Below are 17598 nucleotides of genomic sequence, written 5' to 3'. Positions count from 1 at the left end.
TTTGATATAGCTGGGAAAATAGCCTCTGAATCTCTTCGGGTCAAATCTTAAGAGCTGAAAGAACTAGCTGAAATGTCAGGGCTCCCATTTCATTGACTTCAATGGGAGTCCTGGGTGCTCAGCAAGAGCTTGGGACCTCAGGATTTTATCCTTTGTGGGGGAAGGGGGTGCTAATTTATCACTCTGTTGACCATGTAATTCAATTATGAAATTGCGCGGATTTGGAGAGGAGGGGGAGTGAAATATGTTTGACCCTGAAGGTTAAAGCAGTGGTAAGACTTGACATTAAAGCTTTTCTTTCTCATCCTGAGGGCAGATAGGAGACAAGCAGATGCAGTGTTAAGCCTCTTCACAATGACATCTCATTGACCTGAACCTTGACCTAAAAAGACCATTTTCTGTAAGGGTGAGAGCTAATTTGGTCTCCAAACCTACTAAGTCATGTGGATTATTTTCCCTAGGAACTGGTCTCATGCCATCAAACTCTTTCACAAGCCTCCAGAAGTGGATTTCCAGGTAATACACTTGATCCTAAGACTAGAATTCTGTCTACTAAGTCACTAGGTCACTGCAGGCTTTTGTTCCTGTGACATTCATTTCTAATTTAAGTTTTTTTCCCATGATTATTTTCAAGTCCCAAATACAGCATAGAAAATTGTAACCTTTCAGTCACAAGGGTATATACGATTTAACTATTAAAATGTCCAGCTCAGTCCCTTTAATATTAATATTCCAAAATAACTGACTGCTCCTTGTGCACTGTTTTTCATTTTGTAATTTCAGGGTAGATTTTGTTTGTTTGTTGTGCTTCTTCAGATTTTTTTTTGAGACTATGGCCCTCAGTTCATCTTATGTGTTTAGCATGAATTCTGCAAGATTCTGGGTATATAACCCTATTATTCCTCAGCCTACCACCCCAAAACAATTGACAGACAGAGTGGGTGAACCAAACCCTCAAACAGTACTTCACATATGTCAGATAAAGGATGTTGACAATGTTACCCGAAACTTTCTAAATACTGCCCCCAAAAAGAATGTTATCAGAATTTCACACAAAGTTGTTTTGGGGTTTTGTATGGGGCGGTTTAATTAAAGATAAAGTTTAATTAAACATAAAGGAGTTGCTTTTCTTCATATCTGCACCTGTTTTCCTCTTCATACTGAGGTTATTTATGTATAAACAAGGTTACTCATTATTCTCTAGTTTTAAAGTTTCAGTCGTTCAGTCAATGATCAGAAACAATATATATGACTTAGGTGACTAATCAGACCCAAAAATGAACAGCAGATAGGGCTAAAAGTGTTTGAATATTTCTGCTATTTTGCTATTACTTATGAATAAGGCAGAAATCAGAAATTGGGTCTGATTTACAAACAATTTGAGTAAAGAAAAATGACTAAATGTTGTTACTAATTTATTTCCAGTGAATGACTCAATCAGGTACTATGTTAACCTTGTCAGAAGAGATTAATGTTGGCAGATCTTTCTAACTTTTGAAATATAGATAAAACAGACATGCTTCTGATCATTAAAGACCACATTTACATTTCACTAATACCAAATGTAATTACTTCATTTGCACAAAATATCAGTTAGTGGGTTACCCAACTATCAATGTGCACATATAAATCCTCATTTGCATTCAAAATATAATACTTGTATGTGTCTAGCATTCATCTTTATCTATAAAAGTGTCAGGATATACAAGTCAGGTTGTGAAAATAACTGATTTTTCCATTTGATGCACCAAAAAAATCAAGGGGTTTTTACATCAATCCCTAAAGGATTACATTTTGTTTTTATAAACAGAATAAAAACAAAAAACAAACAAAATGGTTTAAATAAAACATTTTGTCTGACCCAAGCAACATTTTTTGGTTTTTGCAGGGGTGCTTTTAGTTTTATAAAATACATTTTGCTGTGTTTGTCAGCAACTGGAAGTTGACACATTTTCATTTTGAAAAAGGCATTAATACAAGGACATTCAATGTCCTTGAATTTTTCTAGCTGAAAGTATTTCCCAAATTGACTTGGATTCATGAATAGTTTAGTTGACCCAAGCAATATTTTTTGGTAAGTAAAATATTTGCAAGGGGAAAAAAATCCTCAGACCCATGTGATAGGTGGTAGAGATTACAATATTCTGATTTGGTTGATTGTATTTGCCTTTCCTAAAAATGTCTCTCTAATCTCATTTTGATATGGCATTCATCTTTGTTTTCTTTATATGTTTTGTGTGCTTATAATTGTTTGTAATATCCTACTACAGCAATAGCTAAATATCAAGTGTCGGCCAATGGTGGATGAAGGGATGTATGTGCATGCATGTGTGTGTAGAACCTGGGTTTCACAGCTGGTAAGCAGATACAGGGCTCATCTGTCATTGGTCTGAGTTTTGGTGGTGTTCATCTTTGAAAATCCATCCTTTTATAGTTTAAACATTTCTTTGTGAATGAAAGTCTTGTTATGTATGTGATATTGTTATTTTTAAAATCTCCTTTAGTTTTCCCTTATATCTTTCATTTCTCTGTTAATTAATCTTGAGATATTTTAAACTGAGAGAGGTAGTTAGATATGTTAGTCTGACATCCGGTAGACAGAAAGATAGATTTGCACTTTATAGACTAACTAAATAAGATATATATAAAGCCCAAGCTTTTGGGAACTTGAGCTCACTTCATCAAAAAAAATCTGATCTTCATCAGACAAAGTTCCACATATATATTATTTAGTTAGTTTGTAAAGTCTATAACTACCCTGCCTTCTGTTATATTACCATTATTGCTGTTATAAACCATTATTGCTGTTTTGTTTTCATTCCTTCTTGGCCTTCAAAGACTTTCATAGATTTCATAGACATCAGGGCTGGAAGGGACCTCGGGAGATCATCGAGTCCAGCCCCCTGCCCAAAAGGCAGGAAGTCAGCTGGGGTCATAGGATCCCAGCAAGATAAGCATCCAATTTACTCTTGAAGGTGTTCAGTGTAGGTGCTTGAACCACCTCCGCTGGCAGACTGTTCCAGACCTTGGGGGCTCGGACAGTAAAGAAATTCTTCCTTCTGTCCAGCCTGAAACGGTCTTACAGGAGTTTGTGACCGTTCGACCTCGTCATCCCTTGGGGCGCTCTGGTGAACAAACGTTCTCCCAGATGACTTATTCTAGTCATAACACTTTGCACTTACTCATCATGCTGTGGAAATTTCTGGTTGATATTTTATCACTCATCATAGTTAATAAATGCACAGTGAGGTCATTCAGCTTTGAAATTAAGGCCTGACTGAAACATGCATGTTCCACAACATGAAGTCGGTCTTAAAAATACCAAGCACTCTTACATTTCCATAAGCTGCACAGCCTTCAAATTTTTTAGTACAACTTACATGCATAGGTCCCAAACCCTGGAAAGTATTTAAGCCTGGAATTCACTGCACATTTGAATAGGGACATTGATTTCATGATCACATACCTCAGTTTAAGCTTCTGTTTCAGTACAGTGCATAGGATTGAGACTATATAGAGCAGAATAAACTGTCCAGTCTGACCAACTCCTGCTGAAGTCAGTAGAACTTTTTTCACTGATTTAAAAACCCAAATGTATATGTTCTCTGGGTCAGGATGATAAAACTGTTAAAATGCACAGGCTCTGTCTTGTCACATAAGACACCTGGGACCAGAAGTGATTTTTGAAAGGAGAGGATGTCTGCTCATCTGCAGCATGAGGGTATGTCGCTGGTGATGACTCTGAAACAGGCCAATGTTGAGCGCTGACACAATAACATGAAACATGGCATCATGGGGAACCAATAGGTCCAGCCTGCCATCTCTTCCCTGGAGGACAAAATTATTTTCCAGTTTATTCCTGGGAGTTCATCTACAAACAAAGTGGAAATTTCAGTGAGTTTGTTTTCTGCCTCCTGGCTGCCAAGGAGGACCATACTTTTTGTGTGCTTCTTATGAAAAAGTAATTTGTAAAAATAAAAATAAAAATAAAAATCTTGGTGTGGACTGCACAAGCTTTCAGTCCCTCCCTAAAACTCTCCTTCCTCCCATTCCTCTTCGCCCTCCGTCCTTCATCATGTCTGGTCAGTTTTCTGTGAAAGTAAGTTTTATTATCTGCTGCTTAAAGTCCTGTGGGGCAAGCATGGCTTGTAAAACAAGCTATTTTCCTTGAGCAATATTATCAATAAGAAGAAAATGGAAAACAAATCCTGATTTAGGGCTTGTTCTTAACAACAGCATAATAGCAATAAACTATGATGTACAACACTATAATATACCCTATAAGAACAGAAATATATACCATACAGTAAATTAGAAGTAAAATATGTATCATGCAAAAGGAAATTGTAGCAGTCAAAGTGATTTTGTTTTTAGAAGCTGGATTAATTTAAGTCTCAGAAAAGGGGCAAAACTCTTTGTCCAGTAGCTGTAATTTCAATGTATCTCAAGTTTTCAAGAGGGTTTAATTCTGCTCTTGCACCAGTCTTACACAGATGTAATTCTTTGGAATTCTGCCTAAATTACACTGGTAATAAACCAAAGAGTTAGGCACTCTGAGCTTTAGCATCATATAGCCCATAGCAAACTAGGAAGACAGCTACAATTTCAGTGGAATTATACTGGCATAAGACTGGTGTCATTCAGAATCTGCTAATGTTAGACCATACAAAAATATGTCAGCATAATAGTAATCATCTTCACAATTTGTCACAAATCACTAACTTGTCTTTCATCTGAATATAGCACAATGCTTTGTTAATATCTAATGATTAATAAAATTCTTCCAAGGTGCACTTTCTGTGTTCAGTTCACTGTATGCACATTATTTTTTTAATGGGCTTTATGGTAGCACTTGCAGACCCCAGTCAGGACTTGGAGGTTCATTGTCCTGGGTGCTGTATAGACACTGGGCAGCAACTCTGATTGGGAAATGCAGGAGGAAATTTTACCTTTAAAAAAAAAAAAGCCTTTGAATATTTTGAAAAGTTGATCCACCTTTATAGCAAATAAAAAAGCAGCTGGCATTTTTTTCATTAAAAATCTACTGAATTGTACTTTTTTCCGCCTTTAATTTCAAAATCCAAAGAAGTGTGATCAACTCTGTCAAATATTAATGGTGAGAGCCTAATCCCACTGAAGTGAATAGAAAACACCCATTGATTTCAGTGAGGGCAGAATTTCACCCTAATAATTTAGATCTCAAATATCCCCAAGACAAAGGTGGATTCATATTATGAGGTAAGTGCTGCAGGGCACTAAGGCCTACCTGCTCCTTTAAGGGCAAAAGCAGCCTAACCAGAGCTAGGCTAGACAGTGCTCAACAGCTGCAGGTTGCCTGACCAACAGGCTAATGAGGAACTTAGCTGGCACCTGCATGCGCACGGTGCCACCTTAGAGACCTGTCAGCAACCGGGGGGGATCCCTCCATGGCCGATCATGGGGGGTAGGCACCAGCAGTCCCACCTGCCGCCTCTGCCTGTTGCTTAAGCAGCAAGCGGAGCTGGCCAGGGGTACACTGGCACTCTCAGGGGTTGCGTTGCCACTCTGCATGCGGTCAGTTGACTGGAAGGAGGCAGGAAGGAGGCACATATAAGCCCCAGAGCTGGGGCTGGCAGGGGTTAGTTCCCTGGCAGCCACCAGGGGAAGGAGCACCAGCATCCAAGAGCTGCCCTGAGATGTTTGGTTGTCTGGTCTGCAGCCTACAGGACTCCTATGGTTCCTGGAGCTTAGAAGGTGCCTTGGGCTGACTGGCAACCTAAACTGGGGAAGAGGTTTGACTTCTTAGAGGGCCAGAGCGTGACTCTATCATTATTGTTATGTTATAGCCCAGGGGCTGATGTTTGTGTTATCATCTGCACTGGTGGTTTGGAATGAGGTTGTTAGGGGAGGTGGATGCTTCATTAGTGCCAAGGTGGGCATATGATTATGTAGAAGAGCCCCAGCACAGCTACAGGGGCTGGAAAGCCCAGTGACTAGAGAAGACTGATTGGAGCTAGTGCTACAAAGCCGGGCCAGTCATAGTGGGTCTCAGCTAGAAGGCTTAGCTACATTAAAGGGGCAGAGGCTGAGTAGGCTGAGACACCAACAGAGGGAACAATATTTGAGTAACACCTGTGAGACACAGGGAGTGGTATAAGGGGAGGTTTGGAGCCATGCAATTAGCCCATAAGGGTTAAGGTGTCCCATGAGGCATTGACTTGGAGCAGGACCTGACAAAGTGTTTAAGGAAGACATCTTTAAAAATAAGTCACCCATTTCTTTCATTAACTACAAGCAAGCTTGTTCTGAGGGCTAAGCAGACACTTGCAGGGTCTAGTAGGACTGTGGCTGCACAAAAACTCATGGGCAGTCTCCCTACATATTATTTTTACCAACAATACATGGCAGGTGAGATTAGAAGGCATCCTAGGGGCACAGCTGGCATGATCATGGAGCCCTAGGGCCATCATGACCATCCCTGGGGACCCCACACCGTGACAATATGTACAACTAGGAAAAGTGAGACAGAAAAAAACAAAGTGTGGTGTTCAAGCCAAACAGCAAGTCATTCGTAGGGCCAGGATTAAAATGATGAATCTGCTGATTTTAATCTTGTATTTCTTCCAGACCAAGTTGGCTTCAACCCTAATATAATCATGGTTAAAGAACCCTTCTTTATGGAATATAGACAGTTTACAATACCACTATGAGGTAAGGAAAAAAAAAACAGGAAAAAATACATATCTCCCACTTAAATTTATGTCCCACCTGTATTAATATTGTTTGTCCATTTTACCAATGGTGTAGGTGAGGCAGACAGAAGTTAAAGGACTTCCATAAAAACACACAGGACAGGAGTTTGTGGCAAAGCTGAAAGTAGAAACCTTGAGTTCCGGTTCTCAGTTTCTTGCTTAAACCACTAGAATCTCTTGGCTAAATTCTTCCCAGATGCATCTAAACTGATTTCAGAAGAATTACAACAGGGATGAATTTGGCCTATGTTCTACCCATATATGATCCAAGATAGCTATGTGGGCAAGGAATCATATCTGTGTCCTCAGTGAAATAATGCTGCAGCCCTGAGTATCAAATCCCCTTTATATTTGTCATTATCTGAGGCTGGCAGCTGACCAAGTCTAGCAAAAGGAGAGGATGCAGAAGCTTCCCAAATGTCTTGTCTGTAAGCTTTGATTCTATCAAGTGAACATACCATATCTTTTGTAAGGGTATTGGGCCCTGCCAGGTTAAACAGTTTTAGCTGCTTCTCAGGATTCAGGAGTTTTAGCAATTAACCCTTTTGGGTCATTCTAAAACAAAGCAACACAAGGCAGAAAGAGTGACACATAACACATACATCACAACTGAGCCAGGATCTGATTCTGTAGAAACGCCCAGATTAGCATGCTGAGATTCAGCTTCTAGGTCTGCACTGACTTTCACAAGTGAAAGTATGACATTGCCGACAAACATCCTGCAACCAAGTATTTTGAACACTAAAATGCCAAGTTAAATTTCTTAATAGTTTGCATCTGTGTGCTAGTGCATGTTCCTTGACTATACAAATAAGCTGACCTCACAAAGCTGGAGTTTTAAAAAATGGTTTGATCAGCATTCTGCAAAAGGTATTGATTAACAAGCCACACAACTAATGAAGACTGGAGGGAAATGGCATCAAAAAAGCAACCAAAAAACCCCACTTCTGCCTTCCCTCCACCTCAAAAACAGTTTTCATAATCCTGAGAGACACATGTTAATAGATAGATTCCCGTGGCCCCCACCATGTCCCCGCATAGATAGACCCTGCCAGAAAGAAGAGGGGAGGTGGAGCTATCTCTACAGCACCATTTCATACCCATCCACATGCTGCAGAGGATCATCCACATGTTTGAGGTCCATGGACGAATGTGTATAGACTAGGTTTGGAGCCATTAGGGGGAAGTGGCATTGTCCTTCCAATCCATCTACCCCTATGCAGAGATTTCCAGAAAATAAATAGAATAAAATGGAGTCATGCCACTAGGAGTAAAGGGCAAAGAACCAACACTGGTGCAAAGACACAAGGACTCAGTACAGATGGTCCAAATCTGGTGAGGGATTTGCGACCTGTTCATGCCACTAGGAGTAAAGGGCAAAGAACCAACACTGGTGCAAAGACACAAGGACTCAGTACAGATGGTCCAAATCTGGTGAGGGATTTGCGACCTGTGACCTATTCCATGAAGGAGCAAAACCTACCCTCCCTCCTTTTCCCTTCACATGGAACAACATGGGAGAAGCTCTGTGAGAGGACTTGTATAGAAATTGCCTTTTTCCAAATCCCCTTCCCAGGCATTTTTTGTGGGAGAGGGATGCTCTGGGCCAATACGATTAAGCAAATGTAATCCATGTGAAATGAAATGTAAATCTCAGAGGGAGTTTATACAATTTATTTAGTACCACAGTGCCAGCTTTACGAAGTCATTTTTTACCAGCTGGACTCTTTAAGTTCCTTTACAAACACACAAGTCCTAATATAAAATCCACATGATGAGATTTAGTGGCTCACAGAGCTTTTTGGGAGGTTTGCCAAGTAGATGATGTGGGGTTTTTGCTAAAATTGTACAGCCCTATGGTGTACAAAAAGAGAACACTAATAATGTGGTCTTCTGCTATTAAAATTATTTCAGCAATACTGGAGTCCAGGATCTGTTTCATAATACTAACCTTTTCATATCAAACACAAATATTGTACAGATAGGCTGTAATTGTGCAGATATTTATTCACAGACAAAAGAATAATAAGATCCTTTCTGGTTGAGAACAGAAAATTAAAGGTCAGATCAAGCATGGGTTCAAAGAAGAGTATTCAGGCCCACATGTTTTTCAGTCAGAGCTAGTTGTCACCTACAAAGCACTCAAATTCAAAATATACAAGCAGTAACTTCATACAGAGCTATGCTGTTAACAAAATAGGCTGATTCAGCATTTCAGCTTCAAACCAGTCTAGTTCTACCCTGTTCTAGCAAATTTCACTCACAGGAAGCTTTGTACATCTAGCAAAATAGCAGCTAGTACATTTCACTGTAGTTATATGTTTTGCATCAAAAAGAATCATGATCACTGTTTCCACTGTGACTCCTCATGTGCTCACTCACACGAGCTGCTTAGCCCTCAAAACAAGCTTGTTTGTAGTTAATGAAAGAAATGGGTGACTTATTTTTAAAGATGTCTTCCCTCTGCTAATAATCTGGTTTTCATGAGCTGCAGCTGCTCCAGCTTCAGAGCCATTGATCTATCATGTGCAGAGACACAATTTTTTCCACAAAAAGTGCATCAAAGGTAAAGCAATCAATTTATTTCCTTTCTGAAATGTGAGCCGCACATTTGGAATTCCTCATGAGTATCTCAGGTGATGCTATACAAGTAAACCCCAAATAAATTGCTGCTTATTCTGTTTAGCACAGGCAGTAATCCCCTTTTAGGGTACTTTGTTTTCCTTTAATATCCGGTGCAGGGATAAACAGAGGTTCTGCATTAATGCAGTCATATGTTAATTGAACATAAACCACAACATAAGTGCAACAGTTTAGTCTTGAAATTAATAACCGTCATTTGTAGACCACATCATGTATTTCATTGTAGGAATAATTTACTGATAGGGTATTTTATGCTTAGCAGTGATTAAGAAACTGTGCAATTTACAATAGAAACAAATGGAGTCATATATAATGAGTAATAAAATACGTGTGTATGTATATAAAGTTGTTTATACATAACAAATTAAAAATGTGTAATATAAGACAGAGTATGAAGGGCTTTTTGTATTATTATCCCTCAAACTGATGTGTGACCAAATAAAAGATTCAGATTTACAGGAGGATTCACTTTATAGAAAAACAAACCCCTTTCGCTAGAAGGAAGCATCTGTTTCAGCCATTAATAACACGTGTAATGTATACGCTGCTTTGAACTAAACATTTCCATTATAACTGAAAGCCCATTTACAGACAGAAGCAGTGCCTGAGTGTAATCAGTCATAGTGTCACTGTAGCATATGATAACTGCAATAGAATTAGGACATGAGCTCAGCCGAAGGCCTCTACAGTATCACTCACAAACTGCAGAGGGGAAGCATTTTGCCTACCTTGTAACCATTAGTGTAGAAGGTAGGTATAAGTCCCAGTGGTTTTCTTAGTAAGTTGCACTTAGCACTGATCCATGTTTACACAAGTGAAACTGGTTTTTTTTTGTATTCATTAAAACTAATCTTTGGCTTATCATCCATTAGCAGGCTCCCCCTTTTGTTCCCCTCTGACAGCAACAAACGGCAATTTTGTATTGTTGCTTTCTAATGACTCAAGGAAAAACTATTTTCAAGCAAAATTTTAGGCTCATGGAGTGAAAAGATTTTAAGGGTCTTACAATGCAACTTGCATATGGGAAGGTCCACACCTGCATTATTGACCTTACATACCATTAGTTAATGTTGCACAAAGGCATTCAGCAGATTTTTCACACCAAAAGTTTTCTGGGCAGCTTTCCAAAACTTAGCAGTAGTTTAAAATGACCCCAACTTTATGAATGTGAATGGAGCCATTATAGGGTAATCGTCTTTCCCCAGCTTTAAGTTACATTTAGCAGCTTCCTCTGAACTAAGATTTTTTTTTTAAATGACAGGCTTTAACTTCTTATAAAGTTAATTCTTCTGCAGATTTTTTTTCAGTAATATACAATGAAATCATTCCTAGCTTGTCTACATAAAGAAAAATCTGCAGTGGCTTGTCAGTTACACAGAGCATAGTTCTTTTTTTGATAGAATGTAGGATAGAATATTTTAACCCTTGGGTTTTTAATATCACTTTTATATTCCAGCCTTACAAATTTTGCAGTTGGGTTTGTTAGGGCTCTACAGTAAGATGATTAAGAAATGTGATGTGTAAGGAACAATATAATAGTGTGGTTCTTTTCAGCCTTGGGTTGAACTGTCTATTGAAAATTGTAAAGAGCAAAAATAAAATGTATTCTTTACTGGACCTGTGAAAAACTCAGAACTGAAATATATGAGAGAGGCCAATATTTTGAAAGAGGTTTCTTTCTGAATCAAACCAAAAACTAGAGATTGCAAAATTTCCCACAGTTTTCATTTTTGGAAAAATCTTTTTTTTTTCCAGTTTTTTTCCAAAACAAAACATATCTGCTGGCTACTGTGATTTCTGGGGCTTCTCACACTATCCCTGATTCCCTAAATGACACCCAACTCTGAAGCAGCCTAGGCAGTCCCTGAGTCAAACAGCCACTCACTATGGTCCAGGGTGTCTAGAATCAGTGAGATCATGGACTGGGCTTTCAGAGCTACTAGGCTCCCCACAGCATAGAAAAAAGCGTAGAAGTCATGCCAATTTAAGCTGGGTTCATGGTGGGGAACCTGTCAGTTCTTTGGGCCCCTAACTCTAAGGCAACTGGTATGGCAGAGCTATCCTAAAGCTACAGAAGCACTGGGTTCCCTAGTCTCAAGGCAGTCTGCTTGTTACAGCTTCTCCAAAGCTGTGGGCTCTGGAAGCTCGGGTTCCCTAAAACTCCCATAGGAACCCTGCCTGTCTTTCAAGATAAGTTAATTAAAACTAAAAGCGGGGGGGAGAGGAAGGAGGCGGGGGAAGGGGAAAAACCATTTGTTTTTGACAAATCAGCATTTGCTATAAAAATTCCTGACCATCTTTACTCTTTAATGGTTTAAAATAGTTGTGTCATGGGTAGTTGTAAAATACACAATAGGCATGTCTACATGTGCATTTGATCTTGGCTCAGTTTACTCAAGTATAAAACTTTGCAGATTAAGTGCTCCAAGACAGGCTTCTACTCATGCAAGGACTAGGCAGTAAATTTGCTGCTCTTAGCATCCAACTTCCTGCAGCCCTGCAATGGGCCCCTGCCACCACTAGGGGGGCTCCAGGCTCCAGCTCCAGCTGCCAGCAGCTGGCAGCCCTTTTCAACACACAGCCCTGTTCCCTGCTTTTTGGCTAGTCACTTCCCTGGCCAGGAGCAGTGTGCCCAGCACAAGAACAGCACATGGCAGCACTCTCTTCACTGCCTCTGCCTCCTTGCACTATGGCTGCTCCAGCCCCTGCCCCTAGTAGTGATGACCAGTGGCCCATGCTCCCACTGTGCTGGCACTGCTGGCCTACTGCACTGACTGCCTGGAGACTACAGGCAGGGAGCTCAGCAGGATGGGCTGCTGGACATCCAAGGGGCCCTGCTCTGGTAATGTGTCACTGGAGGTGCAAGGCTGGGGCAGGGACTCAGGCAGGCCACCCATGCTGCTGTAGACAGGATGGCTGCAGCCTGTGTCCCAGGGCACAAGGATGGTATGCAGTTGCCTCATAAAAGGCGTGGACTTACGGGCACCACTGGACTGGCAATAGTGGTCAGTCACGGTGATCCACTATGCCTGCAAGCCCTTTACCTTTATGTTGCAATGCTGTGCTGACTGGTTGTGTCTGTGCTCCAGCATCTGGCTTGATAGTACCCCATAGATGTGGGCATTGGAGTGCCCGCCCCACTGGAACTGACACTGCACCTTCCACCTCACCCCATTGCACCATGAGGTTGCTAGTCTCCTCTTTGGACCAGATGGGACCCTGGGTGGTAAGCACAGGTATGGGCAAAGGTCTGGGTGGGAACAATGCCATCTGGGATTCTGCACTGGCTCTCTGTGTGGCTGTCCCACTGCTGCCAGGCCACAGTGCCCAGTGCAGGGGAATGGCATGGGACTGGTAGCCATGTGGGAGAGGCAATGCCCCACAGCACCTACAGGCTCCAGACAGGCTGCTGGATGTGCGCTGTGGGCAGGTGAAGCTGGCCCTACTGGCCAGAAGCTGCCTGAAGCTGGGCCTGGGGGACTGACTGACTGGCCTGGCCAGAGGCTACAGCAGCCTGCAGCACCCTGTGAGCCTGGATGGCATGGTCCTGGCAGCAGCATGGGGGTGCAGGCAGGCTGGCACAGCTAGGCTGCGGCCTGCCCAGGGGGGACACAGGGGCCTGGAGTGCCCTTAGGCTCCCTGGTTGTATTCCCCAGGGCTCAAATGCTGTACCTCAAAATGTCTGCAGGCTTTTAAAGCCTGAAGCAGGGGCTGCCATAGAGGCAGCCCAGCTCTGGGCCAGGAGAGGCTGCCAGCCTGGAGCCCTGGGGCTAGCTTGAGGCCAGCCCTCTAGTGGCAGGACAGACTTGAGAGCAAACTTGCTCCCAGGTCACTTCTACACATTTGTTACTGTGCAGTAACTAATCCCGTGTAAATGTGCTACCTGCAGTTAGCAAGTTTACACACAATTAAGGGTTTTCATTGCTCAGTAATCATGCACATGTGTAAATGTGTGCGCTTACTGTGCAGTAAACTAGGCTACTGCACATGAAGGCACCTCATGTAGATGTGCCCATTATGCTTTAGTCAGAGATGATGTGACCAGATTTTTAAAGACACTTTTCCTGGTAACGGGAGGAAAAAAACTAGTACACTTTTTTATGGTACTGAAATTCTTTTGGTCATGAGTCAAGCAGAATGTGGGAGTATATGGAGACAGGGATGAAAGAGATACCAACTTATGGAAAGCCAAGTGCAAGATCAAGATAAAGGCCTTAGAATAGGTGATCCCCAAGTTTCCTTGGTATTTGGTCAACCTAATCAAAGCGTTTTCTATTGTTTAATATATCTGAAATGTTTCAAGTATGATTAATGCTCAGCTACGTTTATTACAATAATAGCATTCAGTTTTGCTTCTGTTTTAGTAGTTCAACTTATTAATATTTTATGGAACAGAATACAATGCCTATAGGAATAAGACAATATGTTATTGCTCGCTAAGATTACTTACATTTCCTCCTTACAGCCGGATATCAGGAATTGATATTAACTGAATTACTAAGTAACTACATTTGTCCTGAAGCAATCAAGGAGTTTGGTAACCCAATAAGAGATGGGTGCCTCTGTCACAAATATGTGGGAGGCTCTCAGACTGTCAGGCAATTAAGTGGACCTGAATAATCCTATGTAATTAAGCTTCTTACTGCATAATTATCTTTATTTTAAATGTGTCTTTTGATGAAACATCTGTTCCCTGCTCTAGATTTGAAAAGATATACCCATGCACATGATGAAAATGGTGCTTGTGAGACCATCCCACATGGTGCTGCAGCTTAGTTCCTTGGCGACAAATGTTGTAATTTGTTCTGTCTTTGCGTACAAGAGGCAGGTGCCATAGCGTCCGTGGCCTGCTTTGCCTGACCTCCACGCTTGCTGCAGCTGCCTTTCATATTGTTACTCAGAGAAATAATTGTGTTTGACAACCGGGCTGAGGATCATTACATGGTGAAGTGGGGAGTGGGGCATGCCGGTAACTACTACCAGAGCTATTGAAGATGGCTGTGCATATCCAATGGAGAGGAAGAGGGAGAAAAGCAAGTGGGTCCTAACAGCAGGATTTTAGTTTCTTTTCTGTCACACCATAGCATGGGGTACTACACAGGAAGCAGGTGTATTTGTGTTGAATATGTTGTCTTTTTCAACGTATTTTTTATTTTTATTTGTGGAATATGATGGACATTTGTAAGCTATCACCTCTATTAAATAGAATTGTCTTCCCCTACAACTTTTTTAAGCAAGGGCGGTTTCTATTAAATTAAATTACATTCTCCCTTGGCTTCCATAGTTAAATGTTCTACCAATGGTATCTACAATGAAAAAACCTTCTTAGCAAAATTGTATGTTATATAACCGTCCCTGTATAGATCAGCATCTGAGGAGTACCCAACACAGCTCAAATCCATGAAGCAAGGGTACTTTCTTAACTTCCATTGCCTTTGATTATAGGCCTGCCCAGGAGCTGGACTAATTCCCCATTGCAGCAATGCATGGACCTAAAAGGGCACTTTTGGCATAGAGATATTCCACTCATATCCTTTCTACTTGGGCATGCTACCTGTACCAATTTCCAAAGGATGAGAACACTTTGGTAGTCCATCCTACATCATGAAGACCTTCACAATGGCTAAATCTTCCAGTAGCCAGTTAAGCTGACATTATGGCAACTTTACACTGTTTTAGCAAGGGCCATGATCCACCCAACATCCTGTTTCCTCTCCATTTGGATGGAAAAGGAGGTGTTGCTGAATTTTCAGGGAGCAAGAGGCTGTCTTGTTATCATGCATATCTTTCCCATGATATGCAGTATTAGATTTGTTTTGCAGATGAAGAAAGTTGTGGCACAAAGAAGTTGAATGAGTTGCCTGAAATTACATGAGGCAGTAGCAGAGCCAAGAATATACACAAATGCTTCCAGGCTTTCATTTTCCTGTTCTACTGCCACATAAGGTTCTTTGAAGCTCTTCTCTTTATAATGACACAGATAAACCAAACTGGATAGTTGTTAATACTTCAGTTTCATCAGATGAACCTCCTTGATAAAACATTGCCAAGTAGTTGAATGGCTTAAAAATGTACATAATTTGTGTTGGTCAGCACTACTGAATGAGCTGTCAAAAAAAGCCTGGAGGAATTTATAAACAGACTAACAGTCTACAGTATTTAGCATTCTCCAGCATAGCCTTGACTAAAATTGCAAAATGTTTTGGAAGGAAAAAGCTCCAAAAAGCATCCTATCAACAGGCCTAATTACTGTCATGTATCCTATTTTCACAGCAAACACTGTTCTGCTTTAAGATTCCTGAGGGAGGCAAACCATTTGGCCTTCATCCTTGGCATCATTCCCATTTGTTCATTTGTTATGGCACTGCCCTCTCCTACCACTATAATTATAGTTATATCCATTCCAAAATTCCAGTGCCACTGACCTCCATAAAAAGTAAGCTAAAAATTTCCCTTAAAAATTCATTCCTAAATGAACTTCGCCTCGAAATTTTCCCAGAAAATACATAGGATTAAATAAATTCCTATTCAAATGTCAAATGTTTTTGTCTCAAACCCCCTGAATTTTTCTATAAATTGTTCTTCTGTGATGCATCTTAATGGCTTGAATCTAGAGTAATTTTGTAAATTCCTATTTTCCTTTTCACCTAAAGTGATGGGGTGATTGATTGAGTCTGCTGGAGCATGCCAATTAACACACTCCAGTCAGCCTCCGCATCTCATGCATCAGTATCTGCACACTTCAAAATGGCAATGGGGGTGCTTTAACTAAAGCTTGTTTGATAAGCTTTAGATAAAGTGCCCCTGCCACCATTTTGAAACATGGATATGCTGATACATGAGATTCTCCAGGTGCTTTAGTTAGAGCTGCTCAGAGCTGCTCTAACTAAAGTCCCCCCCCACCTCCCTGCCTCAACGCGTGTGTAAAAATGCCCATAGTGCTTAATTTGTTTTGTGCAATACATATGCAGTGGAGCAGTGTCTCATAGGAACTGTGGACAAGGATCCCGAAGACGGAGAATGGAAACTGGGCCTGGAGAGTGGTGGGAGAGAGAGGGAATCTGGGGCTGGAAGTTGGAGCAGGGAGAGATTGGGTCTGGGAACAAGATAGAGCCATATGAGAAGCCATAGCAGAAATTGAGCAAGAGGTATGGAAAATTAGCAGGGCTGTGACAAGGAACTGAGGAAGGAGAGAACACTAATTTAATGAGGAAAGAAGATACAGAGGGAGAAACAGAATTATCTGGGCACAAGAAACTTATAAACTCCGCAACACAGTAGGACTTGTAAATACAAGTCCTAGCCTGCTGCACAGTTATTTTGTGCTTAGTGCATGTGTAGATACTGACCCAGGTGACTGATGCATGATGGTGCTTCAGTAAGGAGGGTGCCTGCTGGCTAGCCCCTCACGGAAACAGCCTTGTGCCCCAGCCAGCCCCTCCACAGCACATTGAGCCCTGTCAGAGTAGCCCCGGGCAGGCAGGCTGACCCCCAAGGCTCCCTGCTATGTGGGGTTGATGTGACCTGGCTCAATGTACTGCTGTCTGGTGCATGTGTAAACAGTGTGCCCAGGAGCTTCTCAGGAGCACTAAGCTGTGGAACAACAAGGCCTTCAGTTTATTGCTGTGCATTAATGGCTTGCATAGATGTACCCAATGATTAGCAAAGGGGCCCTGTGGGACAAGTATTGTAAGTATTGGGAAAAGCAGGCAGAAGTCAGGTTGAGAGAGAAGAACTAATAGGTTGAGGTTCCAGGAGGGGACAGGAACAAGAACTCTCTGAACAAACTGGTTGGGGACAGGATTATGTGGAAGAAGAAATTGGGACTGTAATTGCGCCTAAATTTGATACTTGCTTTACGCAGATATTGAATTTAGGTGGGATTAGCCTAAATTTACCATTTTTAAGGTACATTAAGGGTGTGCATGTGTAGACACGTGCCCTTAATGCCCGTTAAATTGGGTTAATGCGCATATGTAGGTATATCCATTATGTCCTGTAGACACACCCAGAATTTAAGACAGATTCAACATTAATAACTTAGTGTAACACACAAACACAGACTCTATATTTACATATATTTGCAGAATGATAAGCACAAATATCATGAGAAAAAATTGTTCTCTATATTCATAGATTCATAGATTCATAGATGCTAGGGTCGGAAGGGACCTCAATAGATCATCGAGTCCGACCCCCTGCATAAGCAGGAAAGAGTGCTGGG

At 41.3% G+C, this 17598-nt stretch overlaps 1 long non-coding RNA gene across 1 annotated transcript in view; it reads left to right on the top strand.

The window, feature by feature from the left end:
- Nucleotides 1-9180: 9180 nt before the first annotated feature.
- The window catches only part of LOC109323750, a 68246-nt gene continuing 59828 nt past the window's right edge, over nucleotides 9181-17598 (top strand). The window contains exon 1 of the long non-coding RNA XR_002104741.1: nucleotides 9181-9297. This is a non-coding gene — a long non-coding RNA (uncharacterized LOC109323750). The remainder of the gene's footprint in view (nucleotides 9298-17598) is intronic.

Source organism: Crocodylus porosus, unplaced genomic scaffold (genome assembly GCF_001723895.1).
Source record: "Crocodylus porosus isolate Cpor-Errol unplaced genomic scaffold, CroPor_comp1, whole genome shotgun sequence".
Taxonomy (NCBI): domain Eukaryota; kingdom Metazoa; phylum Chordata; order Crocodylia; family Crocodylidae; genus Crocodylus; species Crocodylus porosus.
Note: the sequence above shows the minus strand (reverse complement) of the source record. Positions and strands in the feature narration are given on the sequence as shown.